This window comes from Gymnoscopelus microlampas (assembly GCF_963454915.1).
Source record: "Gymnoscopelus microlampas genome assembly, chromosome: 14".
Taxonomy (NCBI): Eukaryota; Metazoa; Chordata; class Actinopteri; order Myctophiformes; family Myctophidae; genus Gymnoscopelus; species Gymnoscopelus microlampas.
Genome location: NC_139951.1, coordinates 20,115,737 through 20,137,174, shown reverse-complemented (window position 1 = coordinate 20,137,174; position 21,438 = coordinate 20,115,737).

The following is a 21,438-nucleotide window of genomic DNA, read 5'->3' as shown; positions in this document are numbered from 1 at the left end:
CAGTACAGGCAAAACAGTTCAAATTAATGATAGGCAAAAATATTTCAAGTCAATGTATGCAATTGTATGACAGTAAAGTTGAGTTTTATTTAACAGGAAATGTGTATTGGTCAGCCTTGCCTGAGTTGAAGAAGAAAGGAAAGAAGAAGTTTATAAATTACTAAGGCCTAAATAACTATAGCCTATACGTACCAATACATGATGGAGCTGGGCCACTCCAACGTCCATTTTCACCATAGCGGATACTTTCTGGTCCATCCACATGCTCATCACGTGACTTGCAACTAAACCAGAGTACATGACCAGAAGTTGCCATCTTGCTGTCTCCAACTATGTAAACGTTGTATCTTGCTTCTATCGCTGGGCAATGAATGGCTGCACAGAGATAATTAAATGAAAAGGAACAACAACGTGCATTACCAATGAACACTGAATCACTTTCAACCTGGCATCCTTATTTTGGGCATGTCATGAACATGAATACAATCTCAAACATTTTCAAAAATAGCTAGTCTACGTATCTACAAGCTCACAACGCATAACTGTGTGACATGTTATGAGCTTGCAGATTGGCTATATCACTGTACAACGCCATCATACTTCAGGGAGTGTGCATGCTCAGTTTCACGCCGATCCAACGGTGCCGGAGATTAGCTCACAGACGGATTGACACGCGGACGGACAGGGGCGAAAACATAGTCTCGGCCAGGCGGAGACAATAACTTACCAGGCTCTGGGACAGGAGTAGATGCCGGGGAACACACAATGCGCAGCAGACGGTCCTTGACTCCCTGCAGAGACTGGTAGCTATTAAGTTTGAAAAGAAAATGCTCATGGTCGACGATTGACTTGAGTTGATCCTCATTATAGTTTGCTACTCCGATGGCAAACATAATGACTCCCTGGCTCCTCAAGGCCATGGACGGCACCAGTACGTCATCTTCTGAGGCCCCGTCTGTGATCACAACAGCCACCTGAGGTACCCCCTCGTCAGCACGGCTTCCAGCCTCCTTCGTGAAGTAACGAGTCTGGAGGAACGTGATGGCCTTGCCCGTGTGGGTGCCTCCGCCTCGGTAGGGGAGTCTGTCCACTTGCTCTTGTAGAGACCTTTTGTCTGTGTGATCCTTCAGTAGGAACTCCTGATGTGTCACATAACCGTATTGTGCCAGGCCAACACGTACTTTATCTGAACCAACATCCAGGCCTTCGATGAAGCTGTGGAGGAACTGCCGGACTTTTTTGAAGTTTCTCAGGCCAATGCTCCCGGATCCATCCACTAAGAAGACGATGTCAGCCCTGTCTGTCTCACATGCTGCAGAGAAGGGACAAGAACATAGCATTTGTCACCACGGGTTTGATTTAGATCTACTTTCTTGAATGGTCACTTGACTGTTAAGCAGAGAATGTTTCACCTGTGCAGCAAGCAATCAATGCATGGAGGTGCGTTCCTGATCAGAAACATAGCTCTTTGTAAAGGGCTAGTGTGAGAGTAGAAAGAATGATTCATCTACAATCCTCTGAGGTTGTTGGCTATTTTCACTTATAGTAACGAGTAACATGCCTTTGTATATTTCAGTAACTGTTATGGTCTTACACTACTACACTACTACTGATTACTGCAAAAAAAAGTAGCTGTGTTACAGTAACGTTAGTAAAAACACTGTAAAAAAGTAAATTATACAATGACAGTAAAGTTTAGTTTTTGCCTGGGTTGAAGAAGAAATGAAAGAAGAAGTTTATAAATTGCTATAGCCTAAATAACTATAGCCTATACGTACCAATACATGATGGAGCTCGGCCACTCCAACGTCCATTTTCACCACAGCGGATACTTTCTGGTCCATCCAGATGCTCATCAGGTGACTTGCAACTAAACCCGAGTACATGACCAGAAGTTGCCTCCTGGCTGTCTCCAAATATTTGAATGTTGTTTCTTGCTTCTATCACTGGGCAATGAATGGCTGCACAGAGATAATTACATGATAAGGAAAACCAACAACTTGCATTACCAATGAACACTGAATCACTTTCAACCTGGCATCCATATTTTGGGCATGTCATGAACATGAATAAATCCTCAAACATTCTCCTACAAGCTCACAACGCATTACATATTGCGACATGTTGTGAGCTTGCAGATCGGCTATTTTCACCATACAACAACACCGTCATACGACGATGGCTTATTTGGTGAATGTCTGTAAAAGATAAGCATTACACACACATAAATCAGGAGGATTGTCACGTCATATGCACAGTCCACACTATTGTTGAAGTCATGTTCATTGAAAGTTTTGTCTGTACAATTTGGTCGTCTCTTTTTTATGTCGGCAAAATGTGCCTTTTGGGACTATGATTAAAAGCAAACTCAATTTCAAAACAGAAATTGAAAAAACTTAACTTTGACCTCTTTTGGTGAAGTTGACAGAGAATATATCACATCACGGAAGAAGTTAATATTTGTGGCCAAACATAACAAAGCCTGTCTATTTATTGTATTTGTTTAAATGAAAGTTGAAAATCATAGCTACAACACATGATTATTATTATTGATTCAATACTTTTGGAACAAAACAACGAATTGAATTTAAAAACACAATGAGAAATACACAATTGGTTAGTTTGCCCATGAATGGAGTCGTTAAAATTCCTTTTGTTCTCTCACTGTCCTTTATTCTCTCTATTTGAATGGAATATATATTCACAAATGGCCTTTCTTAAAACAAAAGAAAACATGTGATTTAACCATTTCAAGGTTAATTAACTGCAATTCAGCACAGTGAATGAATTGCCTTAATTTAAAATGTATTCTCATAACTTTTAGGGAGTGCCACCCGGCCTGGCAGAGATATGCATTCCTTTCTTTTTATATTGTCTGCACAAGAGCTCTTTTGCGACGTCATTGGACTGTAAATTAACAGCAAACTCAGTTGAGAAACATAGAGATTACTCAAACTTAACTTGACCTTTTTTTTTCTCGAGAGCCACAGTTTGTGCACCAGTGCTTTAGCAGCTACTGTAACCTGCATCTTTTATGAACTCACCTTTTGTGGGAGCTGTTGTTTTCGGGGGGTTTTCTGTATAGCAGAGATATGAGATTCACAACATTATACACTTGGACTGAAGTTGACAGATAAAATATCACAGAATGTAAGAAGTTAATAAACATGAGCGATAACACTAAGGTGCCACGCTCTGAAGGCACTAAATATGTTGAATGTTCATGGACCACAATGGTAACAAGTCTCTGGCTTTGTTTTTTGATTAATCCACTTGGCTGTTGTATCGCACTGCTGTACTTTTAAAATGTCAACAAAACATTACATCAATCAATCAATACAATAGCAGCCACTGTAGCCTGCATCTTTTAAGAATTCACCTTGTGTAGTAACATATGATGTTGACTTATAACCTGTGATTTAAATTTGGGTCGATTAGATGTTTCAATTGTGTTTTCCTTTTCTTTTTTTTCTCTTTTTGTTTGGGGGGAGGGGATTTCTTTGATAAATAGGCCCCTCCCTCTAACTTTGGAAGCCAATTACAGCCAGACAGTATGGACTATCAAAACTCTGTCAGATATGTTTACATCACATGAATTAATGGAATGTACTCTTGCACATTTTGAAGGTTGAGAAGGTTTGCCCTTTTTATTACACCTAGACCTGAGGGTTTGATCTTTGTTATACTCGGCGATATTGTCAAGCACTGGTGCTGTACATTTGATCTCTGCTGAAGAACACCTGCACATGCAAATATACTTCAGTCAGGCAAAACAGTTCAAATTAATGATAGGCAAAAATATTTCACGTCAATGTATTCAATTGTATGACAGTAAAGTTGAGTTTTATTTAAAAGGAAATGTGTTTTGGTCAGCCTTGCCTGAGTTGAAGAAGAAAGGGAAGAAGAAGTTTATAAATTACTAAGGCCTAAATAACTATAGCCTATACGTACCAATACATGATGTAGCTCGGCCACTCCAACGTCCATTTTCACCACAGCGGATACTTTCTGGTCCATCCAGATGCTCATCACGTGACTTGCAACTAAACCAGAGTACATGACCAGAAGTTGCCATCTTGCTGTCTCCAACTATGTAAACGTTGTATCTTGCTTCTATCACTGGGCAATGAATGGCTGCACAGAGATAATTAAATGAAAAGGAACAACAACTTGCATTACCAATGAACACTGAATCACTTTCAACCTGGCATCCTTATTTTGGGCATGTCATGAACATGAATACAATCTCAAACATTTAAAAAAAATAGCCAGTCTACGTATCTACAAGCTCACAACGCATAACTGTGTGACATGTTATGAGCTTGCAGATTGGCTATTTCACCGTACAACGCCATCATACTTCAGGGAGTGTGCATGCTCAGTTTCACGCCGATCCAACGGTGCCGGAGATTAGCTCACAGACGGATTGACACGCGGACGGACAGGGGCGAAAACATAGTCTCGGCCAGGCGGAGACAATAACTTACCAGGCTCTGGGACAGGAGTAGATGGCGGGGAACACACAATGCGCAGCAGACGGTCCTTGACTCCCTGCAGAGCCTGGTAGCTATTAAGTTTGAAAAGAAAATGCTCATGGTCGACGATTGACTTGAGTTGATCCTCATTATAGTTTGCTACTCCGATGGCAAACATAATGACTCCATGGCTCCTCAAGGCCATGGACGGCACCAGTACGGCATCTTCTGAGGCCCCGTCTGTGATCACCACAGCCACCTGAGGTACCCCCTCGTCAGCACGGCTTCCAGCCTCCTTCGTGAAGTAACGAGTCTGGAGGAACGTGATGGCCTTGCCCGTGTAGGTGCCTCCGCCTCGGTAGGGGAGTCTGTCCACTTGCTCTTGTAGAGACCTTTTGTCTGTGTGATCCTTCAGTAGGAACTCCTGATGTGTCACATAACCGTATTGTGCCAGGCCAACACGTACTTTATCTGAACCAACATCCAGGCCTTGGATAAAGCTGTGGAGGAACTGCCGGACATTTTTGAAGTTTCTCAGGCCGATGCTCCCGGATCCATCCACTAAGAAGACGATGTCAGCCCTGTCTGTCTCACATGCTGCAGAGAAGGGACAAGAACATAGCATTTGTCACCACAGGTTTGATTTAGATCTACTTTCTTGAATGGTCACTTGACTGTTAAGCAGAGAATGTTTCATCTGTGCAGCAAGCAATCAATGGATGGAGGTGCGTTCCTGATCAGAAACATAGCTCTTTGTAAAGGGCTAGTGTGAGAGTAGAAAGAATGATTATTCTACAATCCTCTGAGGTTGTCGGCTATTTTCACTTATAGTAACGAGTAACATGCCTTTGTATATTTCAGTAACTGTTATGGTCTTACACTACTACACTACTACTGATTACTGCAAAAGAAAGTAGCTGTGTTACAGTAACGTTAGTAAAAACACTGTAAAAAAGTAAATTATACAATGACAGTAAAGTTTAGTTTTTGCCTGGGTTGAAGAAGAAATGAAAGAAGAAGTTTATAAATTGCTATAGCCTAAATAACTATAGCCTATACGTACCAATACATGATGGAGCTCGGCCACTCCAACGTCCATTTTCACCACAGCGGATACTTTCTGGTCCATCCAGATGCTCATCAGGTAACTTGCAACTAAACCCGAGTACATGACCAGAAGTTGCCTCCTGGCTGTCTCCAAATATTTGAACGTTGTTTCTTGCTTCTATCACTGGGCAATGAATGGCTGCACAGAGATAATTAAATGAAAAGGAAAACCAACAACTTGCATTACCAACGAACACTGAATCACTTTCAACCTGGCATCCCTATTTTGGGCATGTCATGAACATGAATAAATTCTCAAACATTCTCAAAAATAGCCAATCTACAAGCTCACAACGCATTACATATTGCGACATGTTGTGAGCTTGCAGATCGGCTATTTTCACCATACAACAACACCGTCATCATACGACGATGGCTTATTTGGTGAATGTCTGTAAAAGATAAGCATTACACACACATAAATCAGGAGGATTGTCACGTCATATGCACAGTGCACACTATTGTTGAAGTCATGTTCATTGAAAGTTTTGTCTGTACAATTTGGTCGTCTCTTTTTTATGTCGGCAAAATGTGCCTTTTGGGACTATGATTAAAAGCAAACTCAATTTCAAAACAGAAATTGCAAAAACTTAACTTTGACCTCTTTTGGTGAAGTTGACAGAGAATATATCACATCACGGAAGAAGTTAATATTTGTGGCCAAACATAACAAAGCCTGTCTATTTATTGTATTTGTTTAAATGAAAGTTGAAAATCATAGCTACAACACATGATTATTATTATTGACTCAATACTTTTGGAACAAAACAACAAATTGAATTTAAAAACACAATGAGAAATACACAATTGGTTAGTTTGCCCATGAATGGAGTCGTTAAAATTCCTTTTGTTCTCTCACTGTCCTTTATTCTCTCTATTTGAATGGAATATATATTCACAAATGGCCTTTCTTAAAACAAAATAAAACATGTGATTTAACCATTTCAAGGTTAATTAACTGCAATTCAGCACAGTGAATGAATTGCCTTAATTTAAAATGTATTCTCATAACTTTTAGGGAGTGCCACCCGGCCTGGCAGAGATATGCATTCCTTTCTTTTTATATTGTCTGCACAAGAGCTCTTTTGCGATGTCATTGGACTGTAAATTAACAGCAAACTCAGTTGAGAAACATAGAGATTACTCAAACTTAACTTGACCTTTTTTTTCTCGAGAGCCACAGTTTGTGCACCAGTGCTTTAGCAGCTACTGTAACCTGCATCTTTTATGAACTCACCTTTTGTGGGAGCTGTTGTTTTCGGGGGGTTTTCTGTATAGCAGAGATATGAGATTCACAACATTATACACTTGGACTGAAGTTGACAGATAAAATATCACAGAATGTAAGAAGTTAATAAACATGAGCGATAACACTAAGGTGCCACGCTCTGAAGGCACTAAATATGTTGAATGTTCATGGACCACAATGGTAACAAGTCTCTGGCTTTGTTTTTTGATTAATCCACTTGGCTGTTGTATCGCACTGCTGTACTTTTAAAATGTCAACAAAACATTACATCAATCAATCAATACAATAGCAGCCACTGTAGCCTGCATCTTTTAAGAATTCACCTTGTGTAGTAACATATGATGTTGACTTATAACCTGTGATTTAAATTTGGGTCGATTAGATGTTTCAATTGTGTTTTCCTTTTCTTTTTTTTCTCTTTTTGTTTGGGGGGAGGGGATTTCTTTGATAAATAGGCCCCTCCCTCTAACTTTGGAAGCCAATTACAGCCAGACAGTATGGACTATCAAAACTCTGTCAGATATGTTTACATCACATGAATTAATGGAATGTACTCTTGCACATTTTGAAGGTTGAGAAGGTTTGCCCTTTTTATTACACCTAGACCTGAGGGTTTGATCTTTGTTATACTCGGCGATATTGTCAAGCACTGGTGCTGTACATTTGATCTCTGCTGAAGAACACCTGCACATGCAAATATACTTCAGTACAGGCAAAACAGTTCAAATTAATGATAGGCAAAAATATTTCACGTCAATGTATGCAATTGAATGACAGTAAAGTTGAGTTTTATTTAAAAGGAAATGTGTTTTGGTCAGCCTTGCCTGAGTTGAAGAAGAAAGGGAAGAAGAAGTTTATAAATTACTAAGGCCTAAATAACTATAGCCTATACGTACCAATACATGATGTAGCTCGGCCACTCCAACGTCCATTTTCACCACAGCGGATACTTTCTGGTCCATCCAGATGCTCATCACGTGACTTGCAACTAAACCAGAGTTCATGACCAGAAGTTGCCATCTTGCTGTCTCCAACTATGTAAACGTTGTATCTTGCTTCTATCACTGGGCAATGAATGGCTGCACAGAGATAATTAAATGAAAAGGAACAACAACTTGCATTACCAATGAACACTGAATCACTTTCAACCTGGCATCCTTATTTTGGGCATGTCATGAACATGAATACAATCTCAAACATTTAAAAAAAATAGCCAGTCTACGTATCTACAAGCTCACAACGCATAACTGTGTGACATGTTATGAGCTTGCAGATTGGCTATTTCACCGTACAACGCCATCATACTTCAGGGAGTGTGCATGCTCAGTTTCACGCCGATCCAACGGTGCCGGAGATTAGCTCACAGACGGATTGACACGCGGACGGACAGGGGCGAAAACATAGTCTCGGCCAGGCGGAGACAATAACTTACCAGGCTCTGGGACAGGAGTAGATGGCGGGGAACACACAATGCGCAGCAGACGGTCCTTGACTCCCTGCAGAGCCTGGTAGCTATTAAGTTTGAAAAGAAAATGCTCATGGTCGACGATTGACTTGAGTTGATCCTCATTATAGTTTGCTACTCCGATGGCAAACATAATGACTCCATGGCTCCTCAAGGCCATGGACGGCACCAGTACGGCATCTTCTGAGGCCCCGTCTGTGATCACCACAGCCACCTGAGGTACCCCCTCGTCAGCACGGCTTCCAGCCTCCTTCGTGAAGTAACGAGTCTGGAGGAACGTGATGGCCTTGCCCGTGTAGGTGCCTCCGCCTCGGTAGGGGAGTCTGTCCACTTGCTCTTGTAGAGACCTTTTGTCTGTGTGATCCTTCAGTAGGAACTCCTGATGTGTCACATAACCGTATTGTGCCAGGCCAACACGTACTTTATCTGAACCAACATCCAGGCCTTGGATAAAGCTGTGGAGGAACTGCCGGACATTTTTGAAGTTTCTCAGGCCGATGCTCCCGGATCCATCCACTAAGAAGACGATGTCAGCCCTGTCTGTCTCACATGCTGCAGAGAAGGGACAAGAACATAGCATTTGTCACCACAGGTTTGATTTAGATCTACTTTCTTGAATGGTCACTTGACTGTTAAGCAGAGAATGTTTCATCTGTGCAACAAGCAATCAATGGATGGAGGTGCGTTCCTGATCAGAAACATAGCTCTTTGTAAAGGGCTAGTGTGAGAGTAGAAAGAATGATTATTCTACAATCCTCTGAGGTTGTCGGCTATTTTCACTTATAGTAACGAGTAACATGCCTTTGTATATTTCAGTAACTGTTATGGTCTTACACTACTACACTACTACTGATTACTGCAAAAGAAAGTAGCTGTGTTACAGTAACGTTAGTAAAAACACTGTAAAAAAGTAAATTATACAATGACAGTAAAGTTTAGTTTTTGCCTGGGTTGAAGAAGAAATGAAAGAAGAAGTTTATAAATTGCTATAGCCTAAATAACTATAGCCTATACGTACCAATACATGATGGAGCTCGGCCACTCCAACGTCCATTTTCACCACAGCGGATACTTTCTGGTCCATCCAGATGCTCATCAGGTAACTTGCAACTAAACCCGAGTACATGACCAGAAGTTGCCTCCTGGCTGTCTCCAAATATTTGAACGTTGTTTCTTGCTTCTATCACTGGGCAATGAATGGCTGCACAGAGATAATTAAATGAAAAGGAAAACCAACAACTTGCATGACCAATGAACACTGAATCACTTTCAACCTGGCATCCCTATTTTGGGCATGTCATGAACATGAATGAATTCTCAAACATTCTCAAAAATAGCCAATCTACAAGCTCACAACGCATTACATATTGCGACATGTTGTGAGCTTGCAGATCGGCTATTTTCACCATACAACAACACCGTCATCATACGACGATGGCTTATTTGGTGAATGTCTGTAAAAGATAAGCATTACACACACATAAATCAGGAGGATTGTCACGTCATATGCACAGTGCACACTATTGTTGAAGTCATGTTCATTGAAAGTTTTGTCTGTACAATTTGGTCGTCTCTTTTTTATGTCGGCGAAATGTGCCTTTTGGGACTATGATTAAAAGCAAACTCAATTTCAAAACAGAAATTGCAAAAACGTAACTTTGACCTCTTTTGGTGAAGTTGACAGAGAATATATCACATCACGGAAGAAGTTAATATTTGTGGCCAAACAAAACAAAGCCTGTCTATTTATTGTATTTGTTTAAATGAAAGTTGAAAATCATAGCTACAACACATGATTATTATTATTGACTCAATACTTTTGGAACAAAACAACGAATTGAATTTAAAAACACAATGAGAAATACACAATTGGGTAGTTTGCCCATGAATGGAGTCGTTAAAATTCCTTTTGTTCTCTCACTGTCCTTTATTCTCTCTATTTGAATGGAATATATATTCACAAATGGCCTTTCTTAAAACAAAAGAAAACATGTGATTTAACCATTTCAAGGTTAATTAACTGCAATTCAGCACAGTGAATGAATTGCCTTAATTTAAAATGTATTCTCATAACTTTTAGGGAGAGCCACCCGGCCTGGCAGAGATATGCATTCCTTTATTTTTATATTGTCTGCACAAGAGCTCTTTTGCGATGTCATTGGACTGTAAATTAACAGCAAACTCAGTTGAGAAACATAGAGATTACTCAAACTTAACTTGACCTTTTTTTTTTCTAGAGCCATAGTTTGTGCACCAGTGCTTTAGCAGCTACTGTAACCTGCATCTTTTATGAACTCACCTTTTGTGGGAGCTGTTGTTTTCGGGGGGTTTTCTGTATAGCAGAGATATGAGATTCACAACATTATACACTTGGACTGAAGTTGACAGATAAAATATCACAGAATGTAAGAAGTTAATAAACATGAGCGATAACACTAAGGTGCCACGCTCTGAAGGCACTAAAGATGTTGAATGTTCATGGACCACAATGGTAACAAGTCTCTGGCTTTGTTTTTTTGATTAATCCACTTGGCTGTTGTATCGCACTGCTGTACTTTTAAAATGTCAACAAAACATTACATCAATCAATCAATACAATAGCAGCCACTGTAGCCTGCATCTTTTAAGAATTCACCTTGTGTAGTAACATATGATGTTGACTTATAACCTGTGATTTAAATTTGGGTCGATTAGATGTTTCAATTGTGTTTTCCTTTTCTTTTTTTTTCTCTTTTTGTTTGGGGGGAGGGGATTTCTTTGATAAATAGGCCCCTACCTCTAACTTTGGAAGCCAGTTACAGCCAGACAGTATGGACTATCAAAACTCTGTCAGATATGTTTACATCACATGAATTAATTGAATGTACTCTTGCACATTTTGAAGGTTGAGAAGGTTTGCCCTTTTTATTACACCTAGACCTGAGGGTTTGATCTTTATTATACTCGGCGATATTGTCAAGCACTGGTGCTGTACATTTGATCTCTGCTGAAGAACACCTGCACATGCAAATATACTTCAGTACAGGCAAAACAGTTCAAATTAATGATAGGCAAAAATATTTCACGTCAATGTATGCAATTGTATGACAGTAAAGTTGAGTTTTATTTAAAAGGAAATGTGTTTTGGTCAGCCTTGCCTGAGTTGAAGAAGAAAGGGAAGAAGAAGTTTATAAATTACTAAGGCCTAAATAACTATAGCCTATACCTATACGTACCAATACATGATGGAGCTGGGCCACTCCAACGTCCATTTTCACCACAGCGGATACTTTCTGGTCCATCCAGATGCTCATCACGTGACTTGCAACTAAACCAGAGTACATGACCAGAAGTTGCCATCTTGCTGTCTCCAACTATGTAAACGTTGTATCTTGCTTCTATCACTGGGCAATGAATGGCTGCACAGAGATAATTAAATGAAAAGGAACAACAACTTGCATTACCAATGAACACTGAATCACTTTCAACCTGGCATCCTTATTTTGGGCATGTCATGAACATGAATACAATCTCAAACATTTAAAAAAAATAGCCAGTCTACGTATCTACAAGCTCACAACGCATAACTGTGTGACATGTTATGAGCTTGCAGATTGGCTATTTCACCGTACAACGCCATCATACTTCAGGGAGTGTGCATGCTCAGTTTCACGCCGATCCAACGGTGCCGGAGATTAGCTCACAGACGGATTGACACGCGGACGGACAGGGGCGAAAACATAGTCTCGGCCAGGCGGAGACAATAACTTACCAGGCTCTGGGACAGGAGTAGATGCCGGGGAACACACAATGCGCAGCAGACGGTCCTTCACTCCCTGCAGAGCCTGGTAGCTATTAAGTTTGAAAAGAAAATGCTCATGGTCGACGATTGACTTGAGTTGATCCTCATTATAGTTTGCTACTCCGATGGCAAACATAATGACTCCATGGCTCCTCAAGGCCATGGACGGCACCAGTACGGCATCTTCTGAGGCCCCGTCTGTGATCACCACAGCCACCTGAGGTACCCCCTCGTCAGCACGGCTTCCAGCCTCCTTTGTGAAGTAACGAGTCTGGAGGAACGTGATGGCCTTGCCCGTGTAGGTGCCTCCGCCTCGGTAGGGGAGTCTGTCCACTTGCTCTTGTAGAGACCTTTTGTCTGTGTGATCCTTCAGTAGGAACTCCTGATGTGTCACATAACCGTATTGTGCCAGGCCAACACGTACTTTATCTGAACCAACATCCAGGCCTTCGATGAAGCTGTGGAGGAACTGCCGGACTTTTTTGAAGTTTCTCAGGCCGATGCTCCCGGATTCATCCACTAAGAAGACGATGTCAGCCCTGTCTGTGTCACATGCTGCAGAGAAGGGACAAGAACATAGCATTTGTCACCACAGGTTTGATTTAGATCTACTTTCTTGAATGGTCACTTGACTGTTAAGCAGAGAATGTTTCATCTGTGCAGCAAGCAATCAATGGATGGAGGTGCGTTCCTGATCAGAAACATAGCTCTTTGTAAAGGGCTAGTGTGAGAGTAGAAAGAATGATTAATCTACAATCCTCTGAGGTTGTCGGCTATTTTCACTTTATAGTAACGAGTAACATGCCTTTGTATATTTCAGTAACTGTTATGGTCTTACACTACTACACTACTACTGATTACTGCAACAAAAAAAAGTAGCTGTGTTACAGTAACGTTAGTAAAAACACTGTAAAAAAGTAAATTATACAATGACAGTAAAGTTTAGTTTTTGCCTGGGTTGAAGAAGAAATGAAAGAAGAAGTCTATAAATTGCTATAGCCTAAATAACTATAGCCTATACGTACCAATACATGATGGTGCTCGGCCACTCCAACGTCCATTTTCACCACAGCGGATACTTTCTGGTCCATCCAGATGCTCATCAGGTGACTTGCAACTAAACCCGAGTACATGACCAGAAGTTGCCTCCTGGCTGTCTCCAAATATTTGAATGTTGTTTCTTGCTTCTATCACTGGGCAATGAATGGCTGCACAGAGATAATTAAATGAAAAGGAAAACCAACAACTTGCATTACCAATGAACACTGAATCACTTTCAACCTGGCATCCCTATTTTGGGCATGTCATGAACATGAATAAATCCTCAAACATTCTCAAAAATAGCCAACCTACAAGCTCACAACGCATTACATATTGCGACATGTTGTGAGCTTGCAGATCGGCTATTGTCACCATACAACAACACCGTCATACGACGATGGCTTATTTGGTGAATGTCTGTAAAAGATAAGCATTACACAGTCACACATAAATCAGGAGGATCGTCACGTCATATGCACAGTGCACACTATTGTTGAAGTCATGTTCATTGAAAGTTTTGTCTGTACAATTTGGTCGTCTCTTTTTTATGTCGGCAAAATGTGCCTTTTGGGACTATGATTAAAAGCAAACTCAATTTCAAAACAGAAATTGCAAAAACTTAACTTTGACCTCTTTTGGTGAAGTTGACAAAGAATATATCACATCGCGGAAGAAGTTAATATTTGTTGTGGCCAAACATAACAAAGCCTGTCTATTTATTGTATTTGTTTAAATGAAAGTTGAAAATCATAGCTACAACACATGATTATTATTATTGACTCAATACTTTTGGAACAAAACAACGAATTGAATTTAAAAACACAATGATAAATACACAATTGGGTAGTTTGCCCATGAATGGAGTCGTTAAAATTCCTTTTGTTCTCTCACTGTCCTTTATTCTCTCTATTTGAATAGAATATATATTCACAAATGGCCTTTCTTTAAAAAAAAGAAAACATGTGATTTAACCATTTGAAGGTTAATTAACTGCAATTCAGCACAGTGAATGAATTGCCTTAATTTAAAATGTATTCTCATAACTTTTAGGGAGTGCCACCCGGCCTGGCAGAGATATGCATTCCTTTCTTTTTATATTGTCTGCACAAGAGCTCTTTTGCGATGTCATTGGACTGTAAATTAACAGCAAACTCAGTTGAGAAACATAGAGATTACTCAAACTTAACTTGACATTTTTTTTTCGAGAGCCACAGTTTGTGCACCAGTGCTTTAGCAGCTACTGTAACCTGCATCTTTTATGAACTCACCTTTTGTGGGAGCTGTTGTTTTCGGGGGGTTTTCTGTATAGCAGAGATATGAGATTCACAACATTATACACTTGGACTGAAGTTGACAGATAAAATATCACAGAATGTAAGAAGTTAATAAACATGAGCGATAACACTATGGTGCCACGCTCTGAAGGCACTAAAGATGTTGAATGTTCATGGACCACAATGGTAACAAGTCTCTGGCTTTGTTTTTTGATTAATCCACTTGGCTGTTGTATCGCACTGCTGTACTTTTAAAATGTCAACAAAACATTACATCAATCAATCAATACAATAGCAGCCACTGTAGCCTGCATCTTTTAAGAATTCACCTTGTGTAGTAACATATGATGTTGACTTATAACCTGTGATTTAAATTTGGGTCGATTAGATGTTTCAATTGTGTTTTCCTTTTCTTTTTTTTCTCTTTTTGTTTGGGGGGAGGGGATTTCTTTGATAAATAGGCCCCTCCCTCTAAGTTTGGAAGCCAATTACAGCCAGACAGTATGGACTATCAAAACTCTGTCAGATATGTTTACATCACATGAATTAATTGAATGTACTCTTGCACATTTTGCAGGTTGAGAAGGTTTGCCCTTTTTATTACACCTAGACCTGAGGGTTTGATCTTTATTATACTCGGCGATATTGTCAAGCACTGGTGCTGTACATTTGATCTCTGCTGAAGAACACCTGCACATGCAAATATACTTCAGTACAGGCAAAACAGTTCAAATTAATGATAGGCAAAAATATTTCACGTCAATGTATGCAATTGTATGACAGTAAAGTTGAGTTTTATTTAAAAGGAAATGTGTTTTGGTCAGCCTTGCCTGAGTTGAAGAAGAAAGGGAAGAAGAAGTTTATAAATTACTAAGGCCTAAATAACTATAGCCTGCCCTATACGTACCAATACATGATGTAGCTCGGCCACTCCAACGTCCATTTTCACCACAGCGGATACTTTCTGGTCCATCCAGATGCTCATCACGTGACTTGCAACTAAACCAGAGTACATGACCAGAAGTTGCCATCTTGCTGTCTCCAACTATGTAAACGTTGTATCTTGCTTCTATCACTGGGCAATGAATGGCTGCACAGAGATAATTAAATGAAAAGGAACAACAACTTGCATTACCAATGAACACTGAATCACTTTCAACCTGGCATCCTTATTTTGGGCATGTCATGAACATGAATACAATCTCAAACATTTAAAAAAAATAGCCAGTCTACGTATCTACAAGCTCACAACGCATAACTGTGTGACATGTTATGAGCTTGCAGATTGGCTATTTCACCGTACAACGCCATCATACTTCAGGGAGTGTGCATGCTCAGTTTCACGCCGATCCAACGGTGCCGGAGATTAGCTCACAGACGGATTGACACGCGGACGGACAGGGGCGAAAACATAGTCTCGGCCAGGCGGAGACAATAACTTACCAGGCTCTGGGACAGGAGTAGATGCCGGGGAACACACAATGCGCAGCAGACGGTCCTTCACTCCCTGCAGAGCCTGGTAGCTATTAAGTTTGAAAAGAAAATGCTCATGGTCGATGATTGACTTGAGTTGATCCTCATTATAGTTTGCTACTCCGATGGCAAACATAATGACTCCATGGCTCCTCAAGGCCATGGACGGCACCAGTACGGCATCTTCTGAGGCCCCGTCTGTGATCACCACAGCCACCTGAGGTACCCCCTCGTCAGCACGGCTTCCAGCCTCCTTCGTGAAGTAACGAGTCTGGAGGAACGTGATGGCCTTGCCCGTGTAGGTGCCTCCGCCTCGGTAGGGGAGTCTGTCCACTTGCTCTTGTAGAGACCTTTTGTCTGTGTGATCCTTCAGTAGGAACTCCTGATGTGTCACATAACCGTATTGTGCCAGGCCAACACGTACTTTATCTGAACCAACATCCAGGCCTTCGATGAAGCTGTGGAGGAACTGCCGGACTTTTTTGAAGTTTCTCAGGCCGATGCTCCCGGATTCATCCACTAAGAAGACGATGTCAGCCCTGTCTGTGTCACATGCTGCAGAGAAGGGACAAGAACATAGCATTTGTCACCACAGGTTTGATTTAGATCTAATTTCTTGAATGGTCACTTGACTGTTAAGCAGAGAATGTTTCATCTGTGCAGCAAGCAATCAATGGATGGAGGTGCGTTCCTGATCAGAAACATAGCTCTTTGTAAAGGGCTAGTGTGAGAGTAGAAAGAATGATTAATCTACAAACCTCTGAGGTTGTCGGCTATTTTCACTTATAGTAACGAGTAACATGCCTTTGTATATTTCAGTAACTGTTATGGTCTTACACTACTACACTACTACTGATTACTGCAACAAAAAAAAGTAGCTGTGTTACAGTAACGTTAGTAAAAACACTGTAAAAAAGTAAATATAATGACAGTAAAGTTTAGTTTTTGCCTGGGTTGAAGAAGAAATGAAAGAAGAAGTCTATAAATTGCTATAGCCTAAATAACTATAGCCTATACGTACCAATACATGATGGTGCTCGGCCACTCCAACGTCCATTTTCACCACAGCGGATACTTTCTGGTCCATCCAGATGCTCATCAGGTGACTTGCAACTAAACCCGAGTACATGACCAGAAGTTGCCTCCTGGCTGTCTCCAAATATTTGAATGTTGTTTCTTGCTTCTATCACTGGACAATGAATGGCTGCACAGAGATAATTAAATGATTAGGAAAAACAACAACTTGCATTACCAATGAACACTGAATCACTTTCAACCTGGCATCCCTATTTTGGGCATGTCATGAACATGAATAAATTCTCAAACATTCTCAAAAATAGCCAATCTACAAGCTCACAACGCATTACATATTGCGACATGTTGTGAGCTTGCAGATCGGCTATTTTCACCATACAACAACACCGTCATATGACGATGGCTTATTTGGTGAACTGCTATAAAAGGAGGATCAGGAGGATTGTCACGTCATATGCACAGTGCACACCAGTGTTGAAGTCACTTTCTTTGAAAGTTGTGTCTGTACAATTTATGTAATTGGACTGTGATTTACAGCAAACTCAGTACAAAACGTAAAATAATAATAATTCTACAGCCACAGTTTGTGCACCAGTGCTTTAGCAGCTACAGTAGCCTGCATCTTTGGTGTAGTAACAGGTCTAGTGGGAGCTGTTTTTATCCCTGGGGTTGTTTCTGTATAGCAGAGATTTAAGTTTCACAACATTATACGCTTGAACCAAAAGTTGACTGACAGAATGGAATTTTATAGAATAGATTCTATTCTATAAAATCCATTCTGTCTGTCAACTTTCACCCCTGAGTACCTGCCAGGCGAGTACAGTGATGGCCCCATGAAGACAAAGCCACACATTTGCATTTATATGTGCGAGGGTCGATTTACTGGATGTGTGTCCACGACGGACGATGAGCCAATGGCTCAAGGCAGCAGCAGTCCACGACGCATCTATTGTTTATTCTGGGTGGAGGGGGTTGATTTCTTTCTTTTTCATTAGAAATTTTACGCGGAACACCTACCATGTCTTCGCGGCCCAAAAAGGGTCCGGCTGCCAGGGTTGGGAAACGCTGGAATAGAATACAAGTAATATAAAGAATAATCTGTCATAGCATGGAAGACGTTAATTCATGTGGTGTTCTTTTTAAAACATATTTTCATTTTTTTCATTTCATATGAAATTATAGTTATAGCTACACAATGAGATCATGATCATTTAGATTGACTCAATAATTTTAGAAGTAGTCCTTACATTAAAGGGATACTAGGTAACTTCGCAGATCTTTGTTTGTACAAACACACTCCCCCCCTCCTCTCTGACAGGTATGAAAGAGATTGCTGTCTTTGATGCATTCATTGATTAGAGAGAGCATGTTTGTATGTTGTATTGTTGCCTGTATAGGGCATAGAAGTGGTGGCCATTTTTGCGGTGCCACAGATTCATTCATTTCCCCCATAAAGATTTCCGGAAATATTTATATAAATTATTTTAAGCCTGGAACCAAGTCATCCAGGCGCCTGGTGAATCATGACCATAAAACATTTGATTCTGTGTAAAAAAAATGTTTTGAATATTTAAATATAAAAAAAAGGTACTTATTAAATATAGTATTATAATATACTATATTTAATAAATACTGTATTTGGTTTTGAGGTTTTCAAATATGTTTTGACAAAATGTTTTATGGTGATGATCGCTTGGTTCCAGGCTTAAATTAATTTATATAAATATTTTCGGAAATCGGGAAAAATGAATAGGGTTTCTGTGTGAACCACAAATGTCCGCAACTGCTATGCCCTATAGATGTTGAAGGTTCACATTGTGTCATACGGTTGTTGTACATTTAAAAATATCACTATAAACATTCAATTAATCAATCAATCAATAATCGATTTGATGAACTCACCTGGTGTAGTAACAGATGTAGTGGGAGCTGGTGTTTGTCTATCTGTGGTTCCTCCTGTATAGCAGAGATACGAGTTTCACATTACACACTTGGACTAAAGTTGACAGTAGTGGTGGAAAAAGTGACAAAGTACATTCACTCAAGTACTGTACTTAAGTACATTTTTGAGGTACTTTTACTTTACTGGAGTATTTCCAGTTTTCTATACTTTTACTTCTAGACTAGGCTACTCCACTGCATCTCAGAGACAAATATTGTACTTTTTACTCCACTACAATTATTTATTCAAAGTAACTTATTTACAAGTTACTTTGTAGATTTTGTTTATTATTGCAAAACATACATTAACCACTTCAGACCTATTTAAACTTTGGCTATTTGAAAATTGCAGATCTACAAGCTCACAACACGTTGCAATTGCAATGCGACCTGTTGGTGTCCGCAAGGTCAGGTAGGTTAGTGCGGGCCAGCAATGTTTGGCATTCGCCAATCAGGCTGGAATGTGAAAAATCGGACGGATCCGTCTTGATCACTTGACTAAAGAGATAATATGTACCGATTTGCGTGATGTTTGGACAACATTTGTAGGAGTAATGTAAAAATAATAGGGCAATGTTGAAAGGGTGGCATTTGTTCCTCAACATAGTGCAAATGTAAGTGCAATGTTTCACCGCTGCGTTCATGATTTGCAACAGAAAAGATGCTTTGTGCCAAAGACCCCATAATAGAAGATTTTCGAAAATAGCTGATCTACAACTTGCTCACAACATGTCACGACGCGACACGCCACGTCAAGTTTACAATCTGAACAATAAAAAGAGAAACATATATCATATCGTGTGCCAATTTGACAAATTTCTACAGTCAAGACAACAAAATGTGCTTAAAAAATGTGTTTAAAAAAAAAAAGCACCCTTGTGTTCTTACCTTTGGCGTTAGCAGTCACTAAGTTCAGAGTATGCAGCCATGTGAAGAGGAGACAGCTTTGCGTTATCAGATGCATGGCTGCGCATTCAAACTTTGAAACTCTTTCAAATCAGCTGTGAGAACAACGGACTTAATTCACAAGCGAAACGACGTCTCTATGGATTCTCCCACAAGGGACTGGATGTGGAAGTGGTCACACACACACACACACACGCAGTGGCCTTATATGACATACTGGTGGCTCACAGGTTGTGATAGATACATGGCTGTGTGCATGTGCGTGTGCGTGTGCGTGTGCGTGTGCGTGTGCGAGAGAGAGGCCGGCCTTTGCTCTTGCCAATGTTTTGAGGGCAAAAATCCAAACGCCAGCCCAGCAAGGCAGTAAAATAAATCAATGGAAATCTAGGGTTACCACCATGTTGGATTATGAGCATAAAGGTATTCCATGTGGCTCCTGACCGAGCATTTAGTAATGTCAAAGTGAAGTGAATATTTTGTATTATTATTTTTATTTTCTTCTACGGAACAGTGCACTAGAATGACCTGGTGACCTGTGATGACGCGTCAATGTTGTAATTTACTGGGAAGGCGAGGTCAAGAAATTCAACACAAAAGGGCGTTGGGATTGTTATTGCAATTATTGTTGTGATATTATTGTTGCTGCTTTCTCTCTCTCTCTCTCTCTCTCTCTCTCTCTCTCTCTCTCTCTCTCTCTCTCTCTCTCTCTCTCTCTCTCTCTCTCTCTCTCTCTCTCTCTCTCTCTCTCTCTCTCTCTCTCTCTCTCTCTCTCTCTCTCTCTCTCTCTCTCTCTCTCTCTCTCTCTCTCTTATTTAACACCAAATATAAACTTTTGTGTTCTGTAGCTTTTTATTTGGACTGTAAGACCTTTGGTACTTCATGAACAAGAGGGTGATATTTTTCAGTCATTATTTAATCTAGAAGTTGACAGATATGTTTGTATTAAATTATTTTATTTTCTTTCACGGAACAGTGCACTAAAATGACCCGGTGACCTTTGATGACGCGTCAACATTGTCCGTTACTGGGAAGTCGGAGGTGAAGAAATTCAACAGAAAAGGGGGTTAGAATCTGGGTTACTTCATGAATATTAAACAAGAGGGCATGATTTTACGGTCATTATTTGCTCTTGAAGTTGCATCACTGTCAGGAACAGGAGTTCGAGCAACTTCTGTAAATATCAAGGGTCACTACTAGGGACAGACTGTGGATTGCTACTATATTATACTACCCCACTACACTATTGTATATTATCATAACATTCTTATACTATACCACAATATACTATCTAACATTATTGTTGTACTATATTATATTATTATATACTATCTTACACTACTATATTTACTATTATTGTTATTGCTACTACTTGTATCTCCCTCTCTGTCTCTCCATCTGTCTCTGCTCCAGATGTAAAGTGTCTTGAGACAACCTGTTGTGATTTGACACTTAGATACAATTTGATTGAATTGAATAAAGACAGTACATGAAGTATCAATAATGACAGTAAATCAAGTATCAATAATGACAGTAAATCAAGTATCAATAATGACGGTAAATCAAGTATCAATAATGATAGTGAATCAAATGTCAATAATGACGGTAAATCAAGTATCAGTAAATCAAATGTCAATAATGACGGTAAATCAAGTATCAGTAAATCAAATGTCAATAATGACGGTAAATCAAGT